Source organism: Crocodylus siamensis, chromosome 2, assembly GCF_052110815.1.
Source record: "Crocodylus siamensis isolate JL-2025a chromosome 2, ASM5211081v1, whole genome shotgun sequence".
NCBI lineage: Eukaryota > Metazoa > Chordata > Crocodylia > Crocodylidae > Crocodylus > Crocodylus siamensis.
The window spans coordinates 226837764-226859402 of NC_143396.1; the positions used below are offsets into that span (position 1 = coordinate 226837764).

The following is a 21639-nucleotide window of genomic DNA, read 5'->3' on the forward strand; positions in this document are numbered from 1 at the left end:
GAAACGTGGGGAACAAGCAGCTTTTCCCTTGCAGGCCGCAGAGCTGCAGCCCACGAGGGGCTGCTTGGGGCCCCTCGCCGTGGCGGGGCTGGGGCGGCGGGTGCGGAGCGAGGGGCACTGTTGCCCGAGGCCCCCGGGGGGGGAGGGAGGAAGCTCCCCGTTGCCCCCGGAGCGGGCAGGAAGCCGGGGCCGCGGCTGCCCGCGCTTGGCCGTTGCTGTGGTAACGGCGGCGCACGCCCCCCCCCGGGAGCGCAGGGCAGGCCCGCCCGCACTGCCTCTCGCGAGAGCTGCGGCGCAGCAGCCGCGGGCGGAGCGGAGCTGAGCAGAGCGGCGCGGGGAGCGGGTGAGCTCACCCCGAGCGCAGCGCCGAGCCGAGTCTCCCGCCGCCGCAACTTTGTTGGGTGAGTTCCGCGGCGTCCCCCGCGCGCCCCGGGGGGCAGGAGCGGCCGCCGGCACTTGGCTTTGCTGCCCCTCGCTCCCGGCTTCCAGCCAGTGCTGCGGCGGGGGACGGGACGGGGCCGCGCGGGGGAGGGGGAGAGGGAGGGAGGGAGGGTCTGCGAGGGGGCGAGACCCAGGGCTGGCTTCAGCCGGACGCGCGGTCCCTCCCCGCCCGGCGCAGCCCGACCTGCTCGGCCGGCGGGATTCGTGCGCTGAAGCCTCCAAGCTTCGTACAGCTGGGGAAGCGCCTCTGCGGGGCTCTTCCTCAAGTCGGGCGGTCGCGGCTCTTTCTGAAGTCACACACTGGCACGCATGGGCAGGTCTCTCGCACACCTGCCTTGCTCAAGTCACACACTCACTTGTACAGAGGCTCACGCACCCACAGGTCTCTTGCGCACGTCTCTTTCTGAAGTCGCACACTCGCACACACAGGTCTCTTGCCCATATCCCTTTGCAGTTCTGTACCCGTTCTGAAGTAACACACACACACACGTCTTGCACCTCCTTTTCTGAAGTCACATATGTACATGTACATACAGGTCTGTCACATGCCCCTTTCTGAAGTCACCCCCCCTTCATGAAGTTTGATGCGATTTTTAGCCCTTTCCCCACGTAGGAAGCAAGTTAGTTTGGTGCCGTGCCGTCCGTGCTGGGTCACACACATTTCTCTCCTCTTTGCCTCGCAGTGGGTCTTGGGTGCTGCAGGCTGTTCCAAACCAGAACCAGTTTCATGGCCATTGCGATCAGCTTGGCAAAAGGCAGTGCCAAGGGGGATGTTCTAAATCTCTGCAGCGTGGGAAAGGGAGTGGAGGAATAAAATGTTTGGATGCAGCCACTTCTTTTCCTGGTGTCTGGAGAAGTGAAAGGCAGAACACTGGGTCTCTTGGAACAGGTAGAGAGAAGGGAAGTATTTTGGTTCGTGGCAGAAACAGGTGAAGAGATGGAAGCGAAAGACGTAGAGTAATCACTTTTTCCCTTTAAAAAAATATTTTCTCAAATCTTGACATTGAATCTCTCTGTATCTCGCTTCATAAATAGAATGTATACACAGACAGAACAATTGTCATGTTGGTCATGTTCATTTAATGTACCCGTTCCTGTCTAGCAAAAGCTGTGATGCAAAATGGGAATTGCTCAACTTATAGGAAGGTCTCCCTGTGTAACCTTGGCTACAGTATGGATGTGGGTTTAAGATGGAAATAGCATTTTTTTAAGTTGAAAAACCTTTGTTTAATCTTCTTTGAATGGTATTGTTTATAAGAGAACCTTTTTGTAAAATAGTACCTGCACTGAATATTTTAGTAATGCTGTTTTAATGGTACACTTATACCAGTGTGCTGTAAGGGAATCTGTGAGCTTGGATTCTTAGCTGATGATATAATGATAAATTTGTTTTTTGAGTAAAGGCATCTAGTTTCATTAGATTCCAAGTCTATCTGGAATGAGCCAAGATTGCTGTTTCCTCTAAAAGCAGTCTTTTCATGATGGAATTTTGACTCGGGTTCTTTTTGACCATTCTAGGAATTAAATGTTAGCTTTCTTAAATTTCTGGTATAAAGCTGTTTTCTAAGGAAGAAAATATTACAATTTTTCCATAGTTTTTGCTTCCTGTCATTGTGTATGCTAATTAAATAGTGTGCATCTCTTGCCTTATTTGATGGAAAGACTGATTGTTATTTTTTATTTGGAAGGTGCAGTCAAGCCAACCTAATTCCTTCTATTTCTTGTAGAGGGACAAGAAAAGTGAAAACAATAATGGAGAAGTTTATGGATGTAATAACTATGGGGGGGAGGGGCAAAAGGTTCAAATATTGTATTGTTTCATCCCTTAGGCCATCAGATGCCATACCAGTTGTTCCGTCAGAAACCTGGCATAAGGAAGTTGAGAGGTTTGATTACATAATGTAAAAACATTTTGTATCTTATTGATGTCAAGTCAAGTAGATTTCAAAATAGATTTAAAAAAATTGAAGTTTTTATAGACTTCAGAGAGCAGTTGTTTTGAAATTGTATGATTGAATGTGTTATGCAAATACTGTCTTTATTTTATTGATAGATAGTTAAGAACTGAAGAACTTGAAAGTTGCCCACATAACTGGGCTTACCTACTGTCAGCTGATTAAGAGATATGCACTTAGTTGCCCAATAACACAGAGTAGGTGTTGAGGCTGCTAATTTGCACTTGGTTTTTACCATTATGCGTTGGGTTGGAAATACATGATTCAGAGTTGTGGTTCAGTGAATCTTTTATACTGTAAGGTGCCAAGCAAAATTGGGTCACTGGCTGTGACTTTATTGTAGGGTTCTGGAAGAATCAGTTGTCTGTGACTACTAAGCAGGCCTAGATGCAAGTGACAGAATACGAAAGTGTAAATGGGAAAGATCTGAACTGTGGAAATGAAATGCCAATAAAGAAATGCATACTTCCCTAATTCTTCACTGGATTTACTTTTTGTGCCTTTAAATATCAGATTGCCACCTCACTGTTCTTGCATGAGTGACTTTATTTTTTCTTCTTCTGCTTTGGGAGAGACATAAATATCTTGATTACTTCCTTGATCTATGTAATTATTGGCTTAAAACCATTTATGATTGCATGTCTCCAACATACTTCCCTACTTCTCAAGCCTTTGTATTGACTGAGAAGTTGTTAACTTGCCTAAATATATACTGCTGTACAGTCTCAAGGACTTCATTTGTATTGCAGTGTAGTATTTGTCCTTTTGATGCCTTTCCAGTGTGTTCCATGCATTATCCCCCTTTTATTTGCAAATGCTGGTATTTATTAGTGTGCATGTGTTTTATCTTGCCTAAGCAATCATTTAAATTCAGTTTTTGTTTTCCTTACCAAGCTTATTCACTGTGTGATTCAGCAAGATTACATCCTTGAAGTAGAGGAACACCAGTTGGAAAAGACATCAAGGAAACACACAGACTGCTCTAGTATGGGAAAGAGTGGAAGCTCATTTGATTCCCTTTTGTATCCATCATTCTGCATTGTGCTATAGTATTTTCATTGTATAGAAGGGAAAGGCAGTTTTCTCCATATCAATAGATTAATCCTCTCAACAAGGGTTTTCCTGCTAACCATGCAATTTGTAGTGCTGCTAGTTAGAAATCCAGGATATCCTACTGTGATGCAGGAAAAGTTGCACTGTTGCCTTCATCGGAATTTCAGTCATGCGGGTTGGTTGGCTTTCTGACAGTGACATTTTTGGGACTTTAAAAGTTTTGTTGATTGAGCTTGCACATTGACCTTTTGAAAAAGATGTTTTTTTGGCTGTTGTAGCATCCTTCAGGTTTCTAACATATTTGCTCCCTCCATTTCCAAGTGTTTACCTACATTTTTTTTATAATGAATTATTTTGCTGTCCATTAATATTTTTATGCTCTTGCCTTATCTAGTTTTAAATCTGTTTTCTAGGTTTCTCTTGCATTTCCCTGCCTAGTACCTGTCCTCATTTGTCCCTCAAGAGATGCAGTGTATACTATATGTCAGAAGGCATGGTCTAGCACCCTCACTGTTCTGGTATTCTCTTACTCAAGGGAAGTTTGTTTGGTTAGTTCTATACAGTTTTTTATATTAAAAGTCATTTCCATTGACTTCAAGTAAACCTGGCCTCCAGAAATTCTTCTATTCTTTCTTAGGTTTTAAGAGATTTTGTCTTACTTAGGAATTGTTGATTCCACTTCTTGTTAAGGGATGCACACCTTCCTTTGTTATTATTCCTTTACTGATATAATATAGCTGGATTTTGCAGTATGAAAGTTTTGAAATCTGTTAGGTCAAGCTACTTTGCAGTTCTGTGCTGAAAGCTAATCACATGTTAAATATTCTTTTGCGAGCAGGAAAAAAATACATTAGATTGTTCCTTGTACGTTTCCAGGGAGATGTGACTCAGTAGCTTGACTTTAAATTGACTTTAAATACATCGTGCTAAATGGGAGATTTAGAATAGGTTAATTTTAATATTTCAGTGAATTCAGTATAATGTTTGAATGAGGATCCTTAAGCTGAATGTTTTTTAAAGAGACATTTTTATAGAATTTTAAGATTTTTTTTTAAATTGGAATTTAAATTTTACCAGATGTTAGTTAGGCAGAAGTGTAATCTTCCAGCAGTAGTGCTGCCAGAGGTGAGGATGTGAACTGGGCCACTGTTAGGAGTAAATGGCAATATGTTAGTGCCTTTGACTGGTTCTTGTTTTGTCTGTTTTTAGTAGAAGCAGTTTCAGTCTTGCACTTGGAAGCATGGAAGCCTATCAACAGCTGAAGGCACAAGTCTGTGGCCTCAGGGAGACAATTTTCCCTTGGTTTGCATGAGATTTATATTTGGAAGGGTATCTTCATAATCATACAGGTTAGACTTATTTATTTACGTGGAAGTTTTCAGTTTATGATGACTTTTTTGATCTCCTTATTCAAGCTTTTTTTCCCAAACTCTGGTTTGGGATCTACTGAGGGCCTTTTCTGCTTAACTTAAGGTGAATGTAGGCATTCAGAAGTTGTATTTTTAAATGGAAATGTGCCATAAAGAAAACATCCTGAGAATGAAGCAAATTGGATTTTCATTTAAATCTCAAATCAACAGCTGGTTAATTCGTAGTTGCTAATTAATGACACCTTTTCAATACTGTTTGAAAGAGGTTTGAACATATATGGAGGAAAAAATAGTGGGTTAGATCAAAATTCATCTTCGCTGCTTTTGAAGCTTAAATGATCTGTTCAGATGCTAGAATGTAGTGTTAGCACATCAGAATTTAAGATGTCATTTGGCCCTAATTTTATATGCTGGTGTTTGTTACTGACAACTTTCTCTATGTAAATTGTTTGAGAAACCTCCGTGTTGTTGCCTATTTTCTTGGAAATAAGTGTGTAATTCTAAATGATGTATGAAATAATACATTCTTAAACTATGTGCATATTGTTGTACAAAAGAGAAATATAATAGTTTCTTTTTGTACTTGATATTTTGAAAGTGGTAATTATTGAGGGTGCATAGTTAGTGCATAGGGCAGGGAGATGAGCATTCTTGAGTTCTAGTCCCAGCTCTAATGCAAACTCATTTTGCAGTTTGAATACTGTGCCCAATGTCCACTTCAGTTTCCCCATCTGCATTATGGGCATAATAACTTAATGGGTGTTGCTAAGGTCTAACAAGTTAGGTGCTTTAATAAGATGTGAGGTGGTAGGTTCTATAATAATTCAAAAGATTCTGGAGAATATTGTCTGTTGCCTGTTAGGTGTTATGGCAGGGCACTGCAGGTGCCTGCCACTTTTTAAGGGCCTGAAGCTAGCAGCTGGCAGGTGCTTGATGAGGGCAGCCATTTTGGATATAGGGCTGCCCATATAAACAGGGCATTTTGCTGCTGGGAGGCCAGGCAACAATATCACCTGGCTGGAGGGCTGCTGCTATCATCTGGAGGTAAGGGAGGAGCTGTAGGGGATGGTCAGAAGGCTCCTGGTCCTGGGCATGACCTAAAACTGCACCCTGCCGGGAGTAGTGGCCTGGAGGGACTCTCAGTGGCGTGAGAGCCCCCATGAAATGGCAGGCCAGTTATCATCCTGGTGGGTAGGGGCGTCTTAACCCTAGCCCTCACCTTTGGGTGGGTTTATGTACCATTGGAGGTAGTTGGAGCCAGGCATAGCTGTGGCCACCTGACCCCTTCGGGGGTGTGAGCCCTGAGGAAAAGAGTGGGGCCAGGCATGCCTATGGTCACCTGAGCCTTGCAGGGGGTGTGAGACCCTGAGAGGGAAAGTTGGGGACAGGCAAGGCTACGGACACCTGAGCCCACCTGGGAGCAAACCCGTGTGGCCCTGAATGAGGGGGCAGAGGTGTGGAGCCCCAGTGAGGGGGTAGCCCCAGTGAAGGGGGCCAAGTTCTGTAGCCCCAAGCGAGGGGTGGTGTGGTAACCCGAGGTGAGGGGGCAGAGTTGTGGAGCCCCAGTGAGGGGTAAGCCCCAAGTAAGGGACAGAGACCTGGAACCCCAAGTGAGGGGGGTGATGTGGAGCTCTAAGCAAGAGGAGTAGGCCCAGGTAAGTCTTCGGACGCCAGAGGCCGAGTGAAAGGGGCTCAGCCCCAGAGTGAGTGAAGCGAGTCCTGGCCTCGGTAAGTCCTCCACTGCTGGGCAGCCGAGTGTGGGTTGAATGTAAGATCCAAAGTAGCACCATGACCTGCTGCCCTGGGGGGGGAGTGAGAGTCCCCTGTGAGACCCTGGGGCACCAGTCATGGTGCAAGGTACCCCAGCTTCTCACATCCAGGGAGGTGGACCCAGAGAGAATGGTGATGGTGGGCTAGTGAGGCTGGGAGTAGAGTACCACCTTGACTGGTCCATGCTGGGGCCAGGACCAAGGTCAAAAGGGCCAGGCACCCAGAGTTGTGGACCTGGGATCCCGCGTGGCCTTGGAGGTGAGGCCAGGGCCTGTGTATGGCCAAAGGTCCCGTGCGGGGGAGCCCAAGAGTGGAGCCAGCTACAAGGAGTGCAGCAGCCCAAATGAAGGCGGTGTAGGCTGCTTGAGCGGAGGGATTAAAGGAGGGTCCTGCCAGGAGGACTCTGAAGCCTAGTGTGGGGCTGGTGTGACTGTTAACGTCTGGATGCCATCTGCGAGGTTTGGGCTGCTGTGTAGGGAAGGAACAGAGCCGCAGATAGCGTCCCCTGGCATTGGGGCAAGAAATGGGCAGCCTCCCACTTAATCATCATCAATTAATTAATTAACAACAAGGTGTGGTAGGTGAGAAGACTGGTGGTTAGCCCAGGAACAGGTGGGTGGGCCACTGGAAAATTGGCCCTGAGAAGGCCCCCTGTTACAACTTTATGGACATGTATTACTGGTACATAGAATGTTCTTGGTCTTAAACCAGTTTAATTCTGTTGTTTTAAGGCTTGTGTTCATACTAGTAACAGTGCAGTTTTATAATTTGTCTTATTTCTTACTGTAAGCTTCCCTGAACTGTCTCAAAGGAGGGCAGCATATAAATATAAAATAAGAATATAGTGAAGATATAGTGCTTTGTTTGCTGTGAGAGAACCCTGCCGAGGTCATCTTTATATATCCCCACCTGGGTCTGGCCTCAGCTAGTTTATTTTGCTCTAAAGGGGCTGTGTTTTTGTCTTTGGATATCTCTGTTAGTCATCCTGAGATTAAAAATTTCAGTTGTGTTAACAGTGAAGACATAGTCTTATTTCGAGCTGGTATAAAGCACTACCTATCAGAAACTGAGAACCATTTAGAAGGTGAAGTTGTCTTCTGAATCTGCTTCCAAGATGCAATTACATGGCATTGTACTCTCCAGCTGGATGGTACTATGATGTAATTCTAATGCTTGCTTTCCTAGATGGAGGAAAAGTAACAAGTAATTTCCTTCACAGGCTGTTCAAGAAAGCAGGCAAAAACTAGTACAGGTGACAGTTGCTTTGTAAAAGGTTACAAGTGTTGTTTCTGTTGCATATAAGGGTGCACTGATAGAGATTTTTTGGGTCTATACCAATAGCTGATTTTTAAGGAGTCATATCGGCTAATACTGATCCAATTTCCAATACACAGCCCAACATTTGTGGTGGAAGGGGAAGGGTAGGGGGCAAATGGAGGCTTCTGCAGTGAGGGAGGGAGCGGGGCAGGCATTGCCTAGCCAGGGTGGGGGGTGCAGGATGGAGCCGTGGCTTGTCTGGGGAGCGGGGGGCGTGAGGAGTAAGGAGGAGCAGCTTCCGTTGCTGCGTGCACCCCAGGAGGGCATGGGGGGCATGTGTCCCCAGATCTACGTGGGGTGAGGACAGACTGCTGCTGTGGGCTGGGGCCTGGGATGCGCTGGGCTCATCCCGGTAGGGGGGCCAGGTTGTGCTCGAGGGCAGTGGCAGCCAAGGGGGGGTGCTGCAGCCACCCCAGAATTTGCTGTAGCTCCCCCCTGTAAACCCCTCCTAGTGCTGCCACCTGCTCTGTCCCAAGCGCAGCCCAGCCCAGCCCCCTGCCAGGAACAGCCTGGTACAGCCCTGGCCTCAGCTTGCAGTGGTAGCCTGCCCCACCCCACATGCAGATCTGGGGGCACACAATCCCCATGCCCTCCTGGGGTATGCGCAGTAGTGGGACCTGCCCCCCGCTTCCCACCCCCTCCCAGATGAGCTGTGGTTCTGTACTTGTTCCCCTCCCTGGCCACTGCCCCTGCCCCACTCACTCACTCCAGGGGCCTCAATCTGTCCCCCACCATACCCCTTCCTTCCCTCTTTCCCTTCCACCACAACATACTTACCAGCTGGATGCAGTTCTTCAAGCAGGCGAGCTGTGCTCCTTCCACCTTTGTACTGTGCTGTGGCTGTGTGCATGCACAGGGCATTTATCAGCCACATCAGGCAAAAAAAGCTGATTTTTTGATGCAGTCAATTTTTGTATATTGGTGCCAATCTGATATTGTATTGGTACACCTTTAATTATGAGTGCTACCCAGGTCTAGAGTGAGAGTGGATTCTGTAGCACTGTCAGGCCAATCAGTTGTCTCTTGAGCTTTGGATATAAATTACAAATTCATTGTAATTTGGTGCAATTTAAGTTAGGTTGATACATTTCTCTTTCTTTTATACTTAGATAAATGTAATCTCTAAAGTAATTACCATGATTGGAGAACTTTCTAGGTATTGGCTATTTGTATCAACAAACAAATCGTGATGCTTCATTAAAGTAAAAGCAGTTTTCCTCCCCACATTTACTGCATGTGTGAACTTGAGTTTGTTTGTATTGAAAGGTAGAATATCCGTTATAGGAAGAGCAAAAAAAAATATTTAAAAAACTTTCATGTTGTTAATTTGTCTAGTAACTACCTAGTTTTGATGTAATGCTTTAAAACTTCTAAGCTTTTTTTATGCTGCTGATTAAATTCTAATGTTTTCATGGCCAGCTATTCTAATATTATAAAAGCCTTTGTCTGTCTGTCCATAATGCTTTATTCACTCTGATGGTTAGGACATGGCGGAGTTCTGCCATGACAATGGGGACCGAGGAGCCAGGGTGGGGAAGCAGAGCTGGCCTGCTCCCTCAACCTCGGAGGCAGAGGGGGATGGCAGGGCCAGGAGCCTGCCATAATAGAGGGGACGGAGCGGGGGGCAAGGCCAGCAGCACCCAATTTGTTCCTTGGCGTTAGGGACCAGAGCACCCCCTCCCCTCCTTGCCACCCCTGCAAGAGCCGGCAGGAAAGGGAGGGGAGAGGGCGTTTACCAGTAGCCACGGCTACCACCCTGTGGCCTCCTCCCTCTGCCCACAGCCGGCACACGAGTCCTGCACCCGCAGCCACCCTGCCAGGCTGTGTCCCGTTGCTACCACTGAGCCCGCCACTAGGCCTGGGTGGCTGCCGCCGGGCCTGCACTGCTTGCTGCTGGGCCCAGGCCTGTGGGCACTGCTGGGCCTGCAGGTGCAAGGCAGCAGTGGCACAGGTGCAGCGGCAGCCATGGTGGGGAGGGAACAGGCTCAGACCCAAAGTTGCAGGGGGTGAGGAGGGGGTGAACAGGCCCAGGCTGTAAGCAGTGAGTGGGGGCCAGACATGGGCTTGGCCCTGTAGCACAGGGAGAGGGTGAGGGCGAGTGTGGGGGGAGTGGACCCAGCCCCAAAGCAGGAGCAGGGCTGCTGTGGTGGTAGGCAACAGGGTCGGGCCTGTGGGGGGGTGGGAAGGAGGGGCAGTGGCCCCAGCCCCAGCCCTGAACCCAAACTGCTGGGTGGGACAGGGTCGGGCCTGAAGGGGGTGGGGCCCAACTAGCTGGGTGGAACAGAGAAACGGGGCCAAATGCTAGGCTTTATTCCGATCCCCCCCTGTCATTTTTGATGGATAATTTGCTAGTTTTATAATATTCTTTATTGTAATACGCTACAATCATTACTTTTATGTTCACGGTAGGAGTACTATTTCTATCTTTTTTTTATTATTTTACACTATCATTTAAAATGTTCATTGCAAGTCTTTGACCACTTTTAGGAAGTATTTCAGGTAGACCTGCAGTTTTTCAACATCTGACTTTTCCCAATCTCTCTCTGATTCAGACAGAAGAAGAAAAGGGGGGGGGGGGAAAAAAAAAGCTCTGCATTTGGTAGGACTTTCTTGAGGGATTTCTGAGTTGTCTTTTAAGAATTTGGAACATCCTGCTGGTGGACTTTTTGTGGTTTAACTAAAATGCTTTGTACTCTTGGATTTATTTGGTATTTTTTGCTTTGTATCTGCTGTGCGATCTGTGGATATTTACTGAAGTGTGTTAATTTTGGCTATGAGGTCACAGACCTGTGATAGAAAACATGATTTCCTTTGTTCACTTGACACCCTGGAAATGCAGACTTTTCTGTTCCATTGAATTCTTACAGACGCTTTCATCATACATCTTTAAAAGTTTGTCTTTGAATTGGGTAATAACGTGAACTAAAATTCCTGAAGAAAGGATGTTTGCAGAGTAACAAACTTTATTTCCTGTTCAATGAAGGTAAAAGGTAGGATTTACTTTACTGTAGCATTAAGAAAGGTAGAATAAAAATTAATGGATAACAAATAATTTATATACCCCTGAGAAAATGGAAGGTAAATCCAACCTAATAAAAGGTTTTTTGAGAAGTATTGTTTCAGTGCAAGCAGGTTCATATAACAACTAGGTTTTGTACCTTTACAGAAAAACTATGATTTTATTTTGATCAGAGGTAAGACTATCAATCTCTCTAATCATTATTTTAGTTAAAGTTTCTTTTCTAATTTAATGACTTGCCAGTTCAAATTCTTTAGATTTTAAGAATGAATTCCCTATCTACCTAGGAAGCATCACTATTTGGTTTGTATTTTTTTTCTTTCTCCTCTGTCTTTTTCATGAACGTATAGTTGCACAGAACTTTTTAACCCCATCATGGTAATGGACAGTATTTGTACATGTCTAGTTTAAGTGGATACTGTACTCTACAAAATAAATACTAGGGGGCCTGCCAAGTTTTTATTGGATGCAATCCCGATTTTCTACCATTAAATGCTAACCTTGTAGAATTTTGAAAGATGGAGTTGGATTTTAGGCTTCAAGGCCATGCTAAAGGACTAAATCATTCTATGAACTTTATAAACATACTCACCCCTGAAAAGTAAACATCTGGATTTTGTACATTAATGTGGTGTCTCCATATGTGGCAATATTATTGTAATTTCAGTTTTTAAATGGACTAAACCAGTGAGGTTCAACCTTTGGCCCTGTGGCCTGGATACATGGTGTGGGACGGTTGACAGACTGGATTGACACACCAGGATCTAGCGCTGCACCGCCTTGGCTGACCCCACACATGCAATCAGTTGAGCAGAGCCACAGTATCCAGCCTCATAGTGCTCCCTCGGTTCTGTAAATTTGGTAGCAGGGGAGTAGTGGCAGTTAGCTGCCATTGTTCCCCTGCTGCCAAGTTTTTAGACCCATGAGGGGTCCTGCTTGCTGAGTGACCTGGCTCTGCAGCTTGGATCTGGCCTCCAGGCTGGAAGTTTTAGCACCTCTGGATTAAACCATTTGCTGCATGGATCTTGATGATCTTGATACCTTGTTCAATTGCTGTACAACAGCCTGAATAGAGAGTGAAAAATCAAGTACAACATTAAAGCTAAAATAAACTTTTGGACGCTGAAGGAAGTAAATATTCATCCAAAAAGGCTTATTTAGCCACTCTCCTGCATTTTTCCATATAGCTATTGAAGAAGATCATGTTTGCATAACACATTTATTCCTAACTTTCCCAGTTGGCTTTCTGTTGCTTTCTGTAGTGAAGTTGTCAGTCTGTGTTCGACACAGCTTTGTTTCCATGGAAATCATTATGATGTCATGAATTCAGTTTTATATACTTATTGTGCTATTAGGGAGAAGAAATAGAATAGAATCCTAGATTTCATAGATACTGAGGTTCCTTCTGACCTTAAAGAAGTCATTGAGTCCGACCCCCTGCCCTGGGCAGGAAAGAGCATTGGGATCAGATGACCCCAGCTGAGTGCTTGTCTAGTCTCCTCTTAAAGACCTTCAAGGTAGGGAAGATTAACACATTCCTTGGAAGCCCATTCCAGATTTTGGCAACCTTCACTGTAAAGAAATTTTTCCTAACGTCTAATCAAAATCTGCCGTCCGTCAGTTTATGGCCATTGCTCCTAGTAACCCCAAGGGCATCCTGGTAAACAGAGTATCCCCTATTCCTTGCTGCCCCTGCCTGATGAATTTGTAGGTTGCCATTAAGACGACAACACCTCTGTTAAATATTAAGATGAAATTTCTAAAAGTATGCAAAAGGGAAATATAAGACAGAGTCTATTTTTGTTCCCTCTTAAAATAAGGAGGCCAATTTTGGAAGCTTGGAATAACAGTGCCTGCATTGGGAGTTATTCAGGAGTAGCAGTTGCCTTTAAAGTTACACCTGACCTTATTCTGCAGTAACTGCCTGTAGTGCAGGGGTGGGCAATTATTTTGGTTGGAAGGCTACTTACTGAGTTTTGGCAAGCTGTCAAGGGCCGCATGGGTAGCCCTGCCCCTTGACAGGTGCCCTGCCCCCCCCCCCCCCCCCCCCCCGGTTGCCATCTTGTGACCAGAAGTACCACCCTCTAACCCCTGACCTTTGCTATCAGAAGTCCCCCCTCCCCCCCTTGCCCCCGGAAGTACTCCTTTCAGCAAGGGGTTTTGCCATTTCAGAACCAGAAAAATACCAAATTATATTCTAAAAAGTGATCATCTACAACATTCATTAATTTGATTTCAAAAAATATTTTTGTCCAGATTTACGTGTGTTTGTGTAGTGTACACAGAGGTGACTGCACAATAGCTTAAAATGAAGTCTTATTCTTGTATGTTGTGGGGGTTTGGGTATAGGTTTGTGGGGGCTGTGGCTATGGTGGGGAGAGTGGCTGGGGTTTGTGTGGCAGTGCAAGGGGAGGCGTAGGTGCATGTTTATGGAGGGGTGTGTGTGTGGGACTTGCCATATGAACACGTGCACACTGCGCCTGCAGACACCCACGCACATGTGCACTGCACCTGTGCCACTGCAGTCCCATGTTCCGTGGTCTGGGGATGCAGCCGGGAGCCATGGCCACGTGGTGCTGGATCAGGGTGGGGGCAGGAAAGCAGGGAACTGGCTAAGGGTGGGCGGGGCTGGGCTGCTTAATCCTGCTGAGGGCTCCCTCTGGGTCCTACTGTCTCTGGCTCCATCCAGCTTTGACAGAAAGCCGGGGCAAATAAATATTAATTTACTAAATATTTTAGGGGCTCTGTGGGCTGGATAGAATGGCCTGGCAGGCTGGTGCCCACAGGCTGTATTTTGCCTTCCCCTGCTATAGCAAAATTGGTCTTTTAGTCATTCAACCAGTCTTTTAAGTCATGCGTGACTGGTGCTGCCTTAGTCAGGGGGGAATGTGCCCCCCCCCAATACCACTGCAGCTGATCCTGCTGACGGCGGGGGAGGGAAAGGTGTGCTTCCATGGCTGGTCCTGCTGCCTGGGTGGACCCCCACAGCCAATCCCGCAACTACTGATTGCTACGGCCGATTGCTGCAGCCGCTTCTGGGAGTGGCTGCAACGATCAGCTGGCGCTTGCAGGGGGGGCACTGGTGCTCCTGTTCTTCCCCCCCTGCCCATCGCCTAAGCAGCGAGCATGGCTGTTCAGGGGGTGCACCAGAGCTCTCAGGGTTTGCATGTGCACCCCCTACACATCACCACTGCTTTAAGTATTCATTTACAGTCTTTTTCCACTGTCTTTATTCCTTTGGGGCAGACTACCTCCTGGTAGGAGTCAACATGACCAAACTTGATCTGTAAGTAAAACATTTAAACAGCATAGGGTCTTTTCCCAGACTTGAAGAGAGTCCTCTGGTGTGGTATTTCCACCATTGACCTGCTCTCTCTCCCTTGCCTTTCAGTCCCTTCAGCCACAGGAAAGGCTCACTCAGTTTCTCCACAGCACTCGCATCTGAGAGAGAGGTGCTCCTGGCATGTTCCTTGAGCTCCACCTTGAGCTTACCCACCCGCTGGCTCTCTTCCTCCTGGCTTTTGCTTTCAGCTCTGTTTTTTTTTCTCTCAGCTTCCCACTCTGAGAGCTCTCAACTTCCAATATTCCTCTGACATCTAGCTCCCCTCCCTGGGAGACTTTAGCTTCCTATGGCTTGCTAATGATCTCCCTCACCTGGCCCAGTCCTTCAAGGCAGCCTGTAATCAGCTTGTGGCTGCGCTGTAGCTGCTGCAAACCTGCAGACTGCTCCCACACTCTTTGAGCTAGCAGGCTTCTGCACTGCCCTGAGATCTTTAAGCTTATTTAAATTGTTTTGAGGCTTAATAATATAGCTTTGACAGCTCTCTTTAACACTTTCAATGACAATGTTTAATGTTTACTTTTAGACACAGAAAGCGAATGTTAAAGGCTAATAGAAATGGTAAATTAAATATACTTAACTCCCCCTTTACTGCCAAGAATGATTGGTTTGATGTTTTCTGTGGATACTTTGACCTTGGGTGGATAATGTGAATTTCATCACTCATGTAAATATTGGTGTACTGAAGATTTTTTTTTTTTTTAACTAGCTGATAATAAAAGTAATGAATAGGTATCTCTTACATGGAGAAGAGATTTTTAGTTAGGAATACTGCATGGATGAGACGAGACTAATCTCAAAAGTTGTTATGTGCACCGTGCCAGTTCTATCAAATTCCAATACGTAACTAACAGGACAGCTGAAAAGAGTACACCACTTGCTTGTTTAGTTGGGCAACTAACTTCATGCCTCTGTTTTAAAACCTTTTATTTCAGTTCCTCATTTCTTACAAGGAGATGCAAACTGATTTTGAACTGTCAACAAGTTTAGTCCTGCCAAGGACAGGCTCACATAAATTATGGATATGCTCTTCAATTTCCCCTACTGCTGGTATGAGACAGTTCAGCAAACTAGAAAGACACTTAATTCAGAATAGCAGCTTTGAGGAACATGCAGTATGAAAAAGCATAATAAAGTGAAATGTAGACCTTAGTCTTTGTACATTGCCTCTTATTAATATGTACTAGCTAATTGCCCATCAAGAATGACGGATTTCAGGAAGTGTGTATGTGACATCCCCCCGGCTCACCTTTTGGGGCCGACCATCTAAAGACTCATGGCGCTGCCACCGCCTCCTCCAGCCTCTGGTGTGGGGCCTCCCTCCCACCTCTGCCTTGCAGCGGGGCTTCCCCCCACCCCTGCTTCTTGCCGGCTGTTGTTGGGGCCAGGCAGTGGGGGGGGCGTTACCACCATGACCCCCCCCTCCCCTCCCCTTCCTGCTTTCCTCCCTCCCTTCCTTCCTTGCCGCCTGACAACAGCTGCCCTGTACCTGCCTGGGCCCACCCAGCCTCCTTCCCTCCCCACCACCTCCCTCACCTTGCCAGCTGTTGTTGGGGCCCCCTTTCCACTCCTCTCCCTCCCTCTCTCCCTGCCGCCTGGCCCTGACAACAGTCACCAGTGTGATTCCCCCCCTGCCCCACTCCCCTCCCTCCCTGCCCACCGCCTCCCCCTCCCTGCCGGCTGTTCTGGGGGCAGGTATTGGGGATGGGCAGTGGGGGGGGGGTGCTACCACTGTGACTGATTTTCCCCCCCGCCCCCAGCTTCATCCTTAGGCAGGAAGGCATGGAGAAGCCCCACTGCACAGGCAGCCGGGGCATGTTCGTCGCCACCACAGACTTCTACAGCAGCTCAAACTTGGGCCCATGCAGCCCAGGCCTGCACAGCCAGTTGCCACCCACCCTCTTGGTGGTGCATACACAGTTGGCCAAAAGCATTATGGACAGACAGACACACAGATAGACAGATTTCTGTTCTAATATTTATGTAGTCCCCAGTCAGTTTGGGGCCTCATTCAGATGCACTTCAGGAAATGTACAGAGAAGGTAGGTGACAGAAGAAGGGCTGAGGGGAGAGACTTTGGATATTTCTACCTTTAAAAAGACAAATTTATAAGCTTCTCTCTTCTCCCCCCCAACAAACAAACTAACTTTGTATGGATTTTAACTGTTACAGTTACCCTTTAGCTTAAACTTGACTATTTAGTTGATTTCTTAAGGAGCTCAAGCAGAGAGTCCAAGGAATTTGAAGATGGAGAATACAGTTTAGCTTTATAAATCAGTTCAGGCAGAAGGCACAGATAAAACTAGCATTTCAAGGGGGGTGGAAGAAGTAAGTATATGTTTTCAAAGAGCAGAGAATTAGGAAGGCACACTTGTGAAGGACTTTGAGGAAGAGTAAAGGCTTGAGATTCATGTGGTGAAAGAATGGGAATCAGTGGAGGGATTTAGTGTGGTCAAGGACCATTATATTCAGCAACTGTGTATTTTGGGGGTACTTGACTTCTGGCCTGCAGGCTGATCTGCAAGATTCCCCATTGGTCTGGAAATTTGGGGGCAGGGGAGCAGTGGCAGTTAATACTGCCATCCTTCCCCACTGTTAAATTCCCAAGCCCCCTACCATGGGTTGGAGCCAGGCTATGACTCCCCCCTGCCCCCCAGTCAGACTGGGGCTGGGCCAGGCCCCTTTTCCTTCTGTGCCACTGGTTCCAGGTTGGCTCATACCCCTTTTCCCCCCACCCTGTGGGGCCGACTCACATCCCCTTCTTGGTTTGGAGCTGGGCCACACGCTGTTTCCCTTTCCCCTCCCCCTCCCCCCCACCGAACACAAGGCTGGGCTACACCCTCCTTTCCCTGCTTGGCCAGGTCGGGGCTGGGCCATGCCTCCTTCCTCCTGTGGAGTTAAGCCACACTCCCTACCACTTTGGGGCTGGAACGATGGTGGATCATGCCCTCTCTTTGCCCCTGGGACTAGGTGAAGGCCCCGTCACCAGCGTGGCTGTATTGGGGCTGAACTGCCCCCCACCCTCGTCTACAGCTGGATGGGCCCCACTGTGCCTGCCACAGGCATCAGATTGGGTCCTTTAGCTGGATCTGGACTGGGCACTGTCCATCTGGCTAGCTCGACAAAAAGGTTGAGCATCACAGCGGTATTAAATAGATTGGAAGGTAAGAGAATTGAAGATGGAGAATATAGTTCGAAGAGGTAGAGAATGTGAACTTTACGGAAATTGGAGAGAGTAGTTAAAACAGGTGGTAGTGATAATTTTGTTTGTCTGCACATTAAAAGATTGGATCTTAAAAATGTTCAGGAGCAAGAAAGATTTGAACGCAACCTGGATATATCGGGCAGCAGAGATGGGTGAGGATTCAGAAGTGATCATAAAGTTACAGTCTTAGGGGAAAGGGAAAATTAGTGTTGTCAACTGCTTTATAATGTGGGGAATTAAGATAGTTTTGGCACAAAGATTGGGATTTCAGGTTTAGTCATGTTATTTTTTTTATAATAAAACCTTCAGCATGAAAGGTACTGCTTTGGGTTTGGGTGGATTCCAGCAACACAAAGGTAGATTTGAGTTGTGCATGACTATGGTAATTGAAACTGTGAAGCAGATGAGATAATCAGGATAGAGAGTATAAAACCAGAAGGGCCAAAGTATTGGTTTTGTGGTTCATTCTTGGAAAGTGGGAGAGAGAATGAGGAGGACCCACCAAAAGAAGCAACCAGAGTAGAGGGAAACTGGGAGAACATTGTATAAATGAGGCAAAACTTTAGATTTTTGACTAATTTTCTTTAAGCTCTGGAAGGTAACTCCACCTCTACCTGAGTGCTAGGCCTTTGCCACTAAATATTGGTCACAGAATGACGTCTTTGTCCAAACATGGTTAGGTAATGTGTTAGTTAAAAACAAATGTATAAACAAAGCACTAGAACTATTGCCACTGCCAGTGGAGTGGCATCAATAGTGGTCCAAGTGTGGGAGATTTCCAGGAAAAAAATGTGGGTCTAGATATAGGTTTAGTGATTAGTACACAATTTTAAGCGTTTTTCCTTACCCTTGTTTTAAAACTCATCTTCAGATTGCCAGTATAACCTCATTTTTAGTACCTGTACATACACTTTCTGCATTACCCAGTGTTGCGTATATTTTTGTGTAATCTTCTTCACTCCATTTTTTTTAAATGGAGAAAGCAGAGCTTGTCATAGTGCTGTACTATTTCAGTAAAATTTTACAGGTGGCAATAAAAGCTCTTGGCTTTTCTACAATATGTGGGTGTCACGTGCATATGCTTGCGGCTAGAGTACTTAACTGTTAGCTTTTAATGGTACTTTTTAAAAGGAAGTAATTATATGCACAATATGATGCAAAATACCTTTGTTTAAATAGTGGTTGGTTTATGCATCTGCCATCTAAACTGTCTTATCTTCCCTGATATTTTCACAATGAAATCTTTTCCAAGTTTGGAGTTCAGAAGTTTGATACTAAGTAAGAAATCAATTTTTTAAAAGCGCCTATTTTTAACCCATGTTACTAGTGAGTGACTGAGCACATTTACACATACATTAATGCATGTTAGTTAATGTACATTAAATCTAGTACCTCCATTGTGAGGTGTAGTAAAATCTTTGTTAACTGGCATTCTACTATCCAGAGCAGTCTGTTAACTGGAATTTCTGGCTAGCTGGACACCAGGGGGAGGAAAGCTTGCATGCGGCAGCCGCTGTGCCCCCTCTTCCCCTCTGCAGGTGTTTTCAAAAAGGTTGAAAACCCCTGCCTCAGATAACTGGAAGTTTTAGGTAACTGGCACCCCCCCACCCCCATTCTCCACTCATGCTGGATAACAGAGCTTTTACTGTACTAGGAAAATATGCAGTAGCCTGTTTTGATGCATATTAATTAAAGAGCACAGTTTTTAAGTGATACTTAATGCACATTAGCCTATTTTGATGTGCATTAACTAAACAGCACGCTTTAATACGCATTAAAATAGGCTAATGCATGTTTAAAGTGCGCATGTAAAACCCAGTGATTCCTTCCCAAGTTCAAAAAAAAAATTCATTTTCACTGTGAGTGCTTCTGGTTTAAAAAGTGGAATGGCAATTGATTCTTGCTTTGAAATCTTTTTAATACTCTGGTCAAGTGTAGGAAATTTCTTAGATGCATTGAACACCATATTTTAGGATGTTGATGGCTGAAGGCAATAAAGCATGATGGCAGTTAAAAGCATCTTATTCAAAATGATGAAACCAAAAATGATGCTAGCAGTGAATTGCTACTGTTACTTGGTTGAAATAAGTGTCCAGTGATCCTAAAATTCATTAAGGTGGATGTAAATTGTTGTTCATTGCTTAACTTGTTTGTAACATTTACAAAACATTTTAGGTATGATATCTAGATTTCATAGACATTAGGACTGGGAGGGACCTTGGAAGATCAACAAGTCCAGCCCCCTGCCACAGGGGCAGAAAGTTAGCTAGGGTCAAAGGGTCTGAGCAACATAAGCGTCCAAATGTTTCTTAAAAGAGTCCAGTGGAGGTGCTTGCACTACCTCTGGAGAAAGTCTATTCCAGGCCTTGGGGGGCCTTGCACAGTAAAGAAGCTTTTTCTTGTGTCTAGCTTAAAATTGTCTTGGAGGAATTTGTGACCGTTCATCCTTGTCATCCCTTGGGGCACTCTGGTGAACGGGCATTCCCCCAGATTCTGATGCACACCTCTGATGTACTTCTAGGTTGCCACCAGGTTACCCCTGACCCTACACTTTTCCAGGCTGAAATGTCCCATGACTCTCAGCCTCCCTTCATAAGGCCTATTCTCTTGCCCTCTGATTGTGTGCATGGCTCTCCTCCGGATTCTCTCGAGCTTCTTGACGTCTTTCTTGAATTGTGGAGCCCACAACTGGATGCAGTACTCCAGCTGTGGCCTCACCAAGACCGAGTACAGCAGGAGGATGACATACTGAGATTTACTTGAGAAGCAACTGTGGATGCAAGCCAGAGTTTTGTTTGCTTTACCAGTTGTGACATTGCATTGGTGGCTCGTATTCATCTTGCATGGTCAGTCATGACCTCCAAGTCTTTTTCAACTGTGGTACTAGGGAGTGTAGCACTGCTGAGCGTATAAGCTTGATGTGGGTTTTTTCCCCTCAGGTGGAGCACCTTGGATTTGTTGCTATTGAATGTCATCAGGTTTTTATCTACCCACTTTCTAAGCCTATCCAGGTCAACCTGGATCACCAGCCTATCTTTAGGTGTGATGTTATAGTTAAAATGTTTTGTAGTAATAGTCCTTTCTGACCCTGAGTTATTGATGATTCAGTATTTTATGATTGCACCTTTCTTCCAGATTGTTTCTAAAATGCTTTGCAAACTTTTTGTTCAATGAATTACATCTGCAGTTGTACCTACCTGTGGGATAAAAACTGTTATTCTCCAATCCTACAGTATTTTGCTGAGGGAAATGAGATTAATTAATTGAAGCTTGGTATGGACCCTAGGCTAACATCTATATTCATAAAAATTGCAAAGGGATTTTAATTTACTGCAAGTGGTCAGGTCCCTAGTTCTGTGTTTTATCCAAAATATAGAATCTCTTGCCAAATATCCTAGTGCCTGGTGACACACAGTTGAGCACTGATTTGTTATTGATTCAGTTCAGGGTTCAGTTCTGAATGCTAATGGGATTGTATATTGGTATGACAATTACTTTGTTAATATTTCTATGGTATTCATCACCAGAGTACCAATACCTCCATGTTCATTAGTAAGTTTAATATTCAGAGCAACCTTGTGAAGTAGGGAAGAATTGTATTTTTATAGGGTGGGGTGAGGCAGGGGAATGAAGAATTAAGAAATCCAAGTGCAAATGATAAATGATTTGGTCAGGAGTACACAGAAACTCTGGCAGAGTTGAGCCAAGAATAGAACCCAGAGTTTCAGATGTCTATTCTTTAACTTGCATAATAATTGAAAATTAATAGAGTACTGCTCCAGCATAATGTTTGACAATGCTGTAAGATGTTATATTAAATAATTTGAATGAACTGCTTTGGATTTCTTTGCCTGCTAGATGTCCTTTTCCTAGTTTGATGGTAAACTTACGCATATTGAGCTGCAGAAATAAAATGAGACGCATGGTCTGGGAAATTGTAGAATGAATAAAACAAGTTGATGCGTACAAAATATGAGCACAAGGAAGCTGTAAACTTGAAATTAGTTTATAAGAAACTGTCAAACCCAAGCTGTTGGGGAAATACTTTTTTTTTTCTAAAAAATAGAATCAAATCTGAAAATAACTGGGTAAACATCCAGCGTAGTCACTGAACTTCTGTTTAACTACTTCCATTTTGACAACATTTCTGCTCAGGAAGCATTGTATGT

General features: G+C 45.4%; 1 protein-coding gene across 7 annotated transcripts in view; it reads left to right on the plus strand.

Moving 5' to 3' along the window:
• The first annotated feature begins 282 nt into the window (after positions 1–282).
• The window catches only part of SIPA1L1 (signal induced proliferation associated 1 like 1), a 431752-nt gene continuing 410395 nt past the window's right edge, over positions 283–21639 (plus strand). For all 7 annotated transcript variants that reach the window (XM_090033264.1, XM_090033262.1, XM_090033261.1 and 4 more), the window contains exon 1: positions 283–401. The gene's annotated coding sequence lies outside the window, so the exon portion shown is untranslated. The remainder of the gene's footprint in view (positions 402–21639) is intronic.